The 6,902-nt window shown below is 48.1% G+C and overlaps 1 long non-coding RNA gene across 1 annotated transcript; it reads left to right on the forward strand.

The window, feature by feature from the left end:
* Nucleotides 1–4,193: 4,193 nt before the first annotated feature.
* On the forward strand, nt 4,194–6,469 carry LOC142930815 (uncharacterized). Its single transcript, XR_012946788.1, has 2 exons — nt 4,194–4,597; nt 4,796–6,469. It is a non-coding gene; the product is annotated as an uncharacterized LOC142930815 (long non-coding RNA).
* The last annotated feature ends 433 nt before the right edge of the window (nt 6,470–6,902 follow it).

The raw sequence follows: 6,902 nt of genomic DNA on the forward strand, positions 1-6,902 counted from the left end.
GACCAGAAGACGCCAAAAGGCGTACAACTCAAAAACAGCGCACTATCAGAGTATTGAGGGCTCGGGGTGAGCATTAACATTATGAGACCTCCTTTGCCAGAAACAAGATATAGGAATAGGTTTTACCCTTTTAACTGGCACAAAAACTGACACCTTTATTCAAGGCATCATGTTTGCAATAACCACAACACAAGCAGTCAAAATGCAAACAAAAAAGACAACTCTGCCAGTTAAAAGGGTAAAACCTATTCCTATATCTTGTTTCTGGCATAGGAGGTCTCATAATGTTAATGCTCACCCCGAGCCCTCAATACTCTGATAGTGCGCTGTTTTTGAGTTGTACGCCTTTTGGCGTCTTCTGGTCCAACACCAATGGAGATTAGGCTCTAAGAAAAGCTGTCTCGGGTGTGGACCAATCAAATTCAAGGACAGTGCATATTATTATCAGAGTTGTCTTTTTTGTTTGCATTTTGACTGCTTGTGTTGTGGTTATTGCAAACATGATGTCTTGAATAAAGGTGTCAGTTTTGTGCCAGTTAAAAGGGTAAAACCTATTCCTATGTTTTAAAGTGGTTTGTTCACCTTTCCTATATTTTCCACTCCTATCGTGTTTTTGTTTTGTTTGTTGTTGTAATGTTCTCACGCCGCACCATTATTGGACATCTGCAAATAAAGAACTTCATAGCTCATCGGATTCCTCAAGCATAAATCAATATTGTGTTTTTGATAAGCACATGCACACGTGGCCAACGTGTTTAATAGGCTGCACAGATTTAACTTGGGCTTATAAAGCATCTTGTGATGCAATTGGTACTTAGACGCTACATTCATTGCGTTTGCTGCTGGTGCCAGGTTTCCTAGCATTTGTTGTTACTCCCCAGCTGGGCTGAGTGCGAGTGGCGTGCGCTGACGGATTGTGCCACCTGTGCCCTCGTTCGCAGGCCAACAGAGCGACTTTTGCCTAATGTGCGTCATGGAGCGTCACGTTGTCAGCACATTCAACAACTCGCAGAGAGTGCTGACACCCAGCGGCATCACTAAAAACATCACGCGTGAGTCCCACAACTACGTTCACACTTGGACTCGAAGGAGAAGCCATCGCCGCGATCTTTCGCCATCTGTGTTCCAAGTCCTTTGCACTGCTCCTTTTGACATGTTGGGGAGCTCTTGAAGGATGTCATCAGATCCTGTACCTGTCACTTTGTCCCCATGTCCATTTCTCTGCAGGCATCGCCAAACACCTGCGCATTGGGAGACAGGAAGATGCCCACGAGTTTCTGCGATACGTGGTAGATGCCATGCAAGCCTCATGCCTCCATGGCCACAGCAAGTGAGTACCGCGCGCCAGTCAACTTGCGGCAGTCGTTCTGCAGTTCGATCCCTCACGGCTCCCTCTTGGTTTTCTGCACGATTGTCTTTCGACGTCTGTGAGAAGCTACTCACACTTTTGTGGGAACACCTGGGAGATGCAGAGGACCGGCCCTGCTGGCACCACGGTTCTTTCACCTTGGCCCTTACGTGGGCCGTCTTTTGTTTGAGCATTTCACGTTGCCGATAAATACCGGGGGGTCGATGTCTCGACGTACGGTGGCCCCGTGACATCATTGCTCGTGTTGACGGGCGGCACGTGGCACGCTGGGCATTACAAAACTGCCGGGCAACAGCACCGCGTGTCGGCTGCCAGCTTGCCCCCAGCTCTGTGGCTGTGCCGTGAATGTGGCTGCCCTGTGCAGACGCTACCACGTTTGGTTGCTACAGAGCACGCGTTGCAGTGCTGAAGGGAAAGAGTGAATCGACAGCTCGGGCAATGGTGTAACTCTCACACACGCGTGTGCATCCGGTAAAGGTGCTACTGCTACTGCCGCTGTAACCACCGTGTGGTGTCGTTCTCTGTGACGTGGCAGGCTGGACAGATACACGGAGCCTACCACCCTCATTTACCAGATCTTCGGGGGTTACCTTCGATCACGTGGTGAGTTGTGCACACTCCTCTACAGACTTGTTAACCGCGAGCAGCAAGCGCATCATCACAGTGTAGACGTGCTCGCGTTGCAGCGTTTGCACACTCTCACGCACGTGCCACACAGAAAAACCTTTTACCAGTTGGTGAAAAGTACCAATTACCTATGTCAGTGGGAAGCGTGCATTTAGTTTTACTAAGTAACATGTGACGTCCCTTTCTAATGTGTGCTTGTGTTTTGCAGTGGAGTGCATGCAGTGCTGCAACCACTCCGACACCTATGACACGTGCCTGGACATTGCACTCCATATTAATGTAAGCAATGAGAAAGCCATCGCTTAACAGTTATACATCTACGTACGGTGCGGAATAAGTTAAATGTACATACATCACATACATGAACAACAACTGCCATTCGCCACTAAGTGGCGGTGATGTCACCACGGTGCTTGTGCCAGCCTGAGTGCCTTTTAAGGCCACGCGGAGTGTCGAACGCCCGCTGGCAGGTCACGGGACAAACCATGGGTTGACTGAGATGACTGGCCGATGCACCACCTGTTCCCCCTGCTGTGCCAACATACATAACACACACACATACATAAATCAGCCACTTAACATCCAAACACACTGCCAGTAGCGTGCGTGATCTCTTTTTTTGCGGTTGTACGATTTCATACGAAATGCGGGTTTTCCGAATTGCCATCACAATATAATTCTGCAGATGTTCATGGAATGCTTCTTAGAGTCCTCATTTGCCTTTCACTCTGTCGGCCAACAGAACTCATCAGATCTTGTGGAGGCGTTTGAGGAGTTTTTTAACAAGGAGACGCTGGACGAATACACCTGCAGAATGTGAGTGGGCATCGTGTGTTGACACCCTGGAATCATTTGTAGCTTCAAAAGTCTGATGATTGAACCAAATTCTAATAAAAGATAGTAATAAAAATATAATATAAATAATACGTAAAAAAATAACGTCCAATATATAACGTAAATAAGTAACAATTTTTATGTTAAGAAATGAATAAAAAATAACGAACAACAAAAAGTGAGTAGACTTATTGTTTAAAAGTTGGGGAACACGTGCGATGGCTGGCGTTGTTGTCGTGCAGGTGCTGTTGCAAGGGGGAAGCGACGAAGACGATGGCTCTCCACCGCCTGCCCAACGTCCTCACCGTCTCCATCAAGCGGTACAACCTCTACGGCGTCAAGATCAACCGGGTAACGATTCTGCCCCTCCACATCGCTCTAATTAATTTATTTTATTACAGCCCTTTGTCAGTTCAACGCTGGAGAAAATGCCTCTCCATGCTGAAATAAGTGCTACGGAAAGACTCGCCCCCGTCATATGACTGTAGAATTTCCACCACTTGCTCAGGCCTATAAACAGGAGATGAGCACCGTCTTCAACGCTCAAATGAGCGAGACATCACGCCATCACGTTGACGTGTAACTTAGATGGTGCCCATCTCTGCTGCCCACCCCACCACCCCTGCCGTTTCCTCTTCTAACGTTTGTCTCTGTGCGCTGCCTGTAGAACATCACCTACCCGGAGCACCTGGACATGCAACCCTTCACCTCAACGTCTCAGGGCGAGCCCGCAATCTACTCCCTGTACTCGGTGCTGGTGCACAAGGGAGCCGACTCCAACAGGGGTCATCATTATTGCTACAATAAGGTAATTCCATTTGTTACCATCAAACATTAACAACGCACATCTGCAATGCGCCCATAATGTTACAAATGTCCAATAGGGAAGAATAAATAGAAGTCTTGCGTCTGTTCTTGCGTCTTGATGTACTTATGCAACTTCTACTTACAGTATATATACTTTATGTATTTGTATTTATTGACTTGCTTAGCATTCATACACTTTGCACTCCAATCGGTGTTGTATTGTTTGTTGTTGTTGTAACTTTCTGAACCGCCCCTACTGGACATCTGTTCAAAAGAGCTTCGTAGATCATCAAATTCTTTCAGCACAAATAATGATTCTGATTCTGATTAAATTGGTCCAAGGCCATCGATACAGTGACATGGTCAGGCAGACCGTTCTGTAACTTCAGCACCATCATAGCAACTGTAGCACCCTCTGCAGCTCTGACGATGGGGTGATGCTCTTTACGAACTTGTTGTCTAGAGTGTATCGTGTGTTGTTATTAATGAACGGAGGAGGTTGGGTGCAGTTGTGTAAACATTGTAACCAAGTGTAGCCGTGGTGTGACTGTGCGCAGATCAGCGATGGACAATGGTGCTGTATGAACGACTCCATCGTGCGGCACGTCGACACCAAGGCTGTTATGAACGAGCAGGCCTACATGCTCTTCTATATTCGGTAAGTCGCCTTCTCTCCCCTTCACTTTAACCTGCACTTACAACCGTCCCCCAGACCAGCTCACTGGAAAGATATTGTCTTGTGCGAGCAGCAGTGTCTCCTTTGAAGGCAGGTGTTAACGGTTTGCGACGCGTTGGTGCGTGCATGCAGGTCCCCAGAATTGAACGCGCCGCCAGCGGACAGCTACTGCCCGCTGGAGCACGTCAAGGCGACGTCCCGCTTGTGCCTCAAGCGGCCACCCTCGGCGAAGGGAGACCCCGGACCCTGTCTGTGTACGGCAGCTCTCCTCACCGGCGCGCAAGGTAAAGGATGGATTTGAAACGTCGCCCCGTGTGCGTGGAAATGCCCGGGGAGAATGTACACCCTGACAGCGCATCGTTTTATATTAAGGGAATGGTGAAGTACAGCGATCTTCTTGTTTATCCTTCAGACCGATTTTGTTTCATTCACCCAATGTCGAGCGGTTTGGACTTTAGCGCCATCATCTTCTTTACCTGCAGAAACCCAAGACGTCGAACCGCCCCAACAGGAACAACTGCCGGAGCAACTGCAAGGGCCACGGCAGGAACAGCAGCAGCAGAAGCAGCTACCGGCAACACCAGACACACAACAGCCGCTGCCGCTAGTCCCAGAGCAGCCACCACCACCACTCCGATCTCACAGCAGCCGCTGCCATTCCACCAGCAACCACCACCGGTCCTGCAGCAGCCACCACCACCACCGCCGCTCTCGAAGAAGCCGCTGTCAGCGACACAGCAGCTGCTGCCACCGCGTGTCCCACAGCAGCCAGTCCAACAGCAGCCAGTCCAACAGCAGCCAGTCCAGCAGCAGCCACCGCCACCAGTCCCACCACAGCCACCGCCACCAGTCCCACCACAGCCACCGCCACTCTGGTCGCACAGCAGCCACCACCGATGTAACAACTGGCACTCGCCCCACCAATAGAAGTCGGTGCTTAAAATCCATGATCGCGTGTCTAACCTCTTGCTTCCTCTCAAATTCAAAATAATTTTGAGAGACATTTTACGAAGGCACCAGGCAGCGGCTCACCATGGCGTCGCCCGCTCCCCAAAATGTACTCGTCGCCGGCTCCACCACCAGCCCCTGCTTGTGTTGCAATCGAAACGTTGTACACTATTATTTAGTTTATTTTCTTTCTATGTGACTTTACCGAAAGAACCAAAGAGTAATTCCTGCAGTCATGAAAGCTTCAAATCAAGTTTTAATCCACGTAGACTTGAAAAACCCAGCACGAAAGCGCTTAAAATCACGCCAGCCATTCTGGGAAACAGGAGCCAACATCCATGCAGGCGGCACCAACCCATTATGGCTTGGGGTTGCCGTTTATTCCCTGGCCAATCGTCAAGAGAGTTGGCACCAGGAACGTTATTGTGATGGTGACCGTTAAATTAACTGTCTCATTACAAATGAAGACAGAGGTTGTGTCCTCCGCAACGCGAGGCCGGAGTGCGCTCTCAGTGAGGTCGTGCAAGGTATTCCCGTACGGTTCTTGTCTCTAAATTTAGATTTAAAGCTTTCGTGACTGCAGTAATTCATATTCTTAGTTCTTTCGGTAAAGTCACGTTGAAGGGAAACAATAAAATATATATAAAACAATAAAAATTCTCACGACGTTTCGATCATAACACAAACGGTAGTCATCAGGTGTGTCGGTTTGCATAAATTTATTTATTTTTAAACGGTGTATTTATATAGGTTCTTGTCTCTGTTCATTTAAAATGCGGGGCATTTATTTTGCGTTGTGTCGGGGATTTAAAAAGTCACCGCTGTTGCAAAGTATTTACTTATTTATGGAACTGTGAATACGTCGGCATTTTGTAAACTACATATTTGTTACTTTTTTACGTACGGGGCGTGCACATTTCAATGGACACGCTAACCGTAGCGCCAAGCCGTTACCACGTGAAATGTACGGCTAAATGATGAACTTCGCCAAGCACTTTATTTCCATCTTCCATGATGCCTCCAGAAACAGCGGTTTCTGAACTCGTGAATGTAGATCGGTGACACTTCGGTCTCCTCGGGGTTTTTATCGTTTGTACAAAAGCAGCTCAAAGTGTGGGAAGGGAAAGCCAGATTAATGTTTTCCAGAGATTTTGTCTACCTCGTTTTGTATTTGCACTTGACATCAATATATACTTGTCGTGACAAAACTGGTCTCGCTTCCATTTCTTACTTTGCCATCGCAGTGTGTGTGTGTCTTTGTGTGTGGGTGTATGTGTGTGTTTGTGTTTGTTTACGTGTGTTTATGTGTGTATGTATGTGTGTATGCAGGTGCATGTGCTCGCTAACAGCACTTGCCCAAACAGCTTGTTTTGTCTATACGGGGGATCTTTGTCTTTGTATGTCTGTGTGTTGATGGGTGTGTACGTGTTTGTGTGTGTGAATGCGTGTGTGTGTATATCTAATTACATTGTTCGGTCGTAGTTTAGTGGTAGTTAATTGAAGGTGGAGGGGTTACCAGCCCCTCGCACCCGTCCAGAGCCCTCATTTAGCCGCTGTGATAGTCACAGACGCCATAAGGGGAAAGGGCCAATTGGAATTGGCCCTCTCCCTCACAGCACCGACCACGACAGCGTTGCCACA

The sequence above is a fragment of the Petromyzon marinus genome, chromosome 43 (genome assembly GCF_048934315.1).
Source record: "Petromyzon marinus isolate PM22_M1 ecotype Great Lakes invasive population chromosome 43, UKy_Petmar_22M1.pri1.0, whole genome shotgun sequence".
Classification (NCBI taxonomy): domain Eukaryota; kingdom Metazoa; phylum Chordata; class Hyperoartia; order Petromyzontiformes; family Petromyzontidae; genus Petromyzon; species Petromyzon marinus.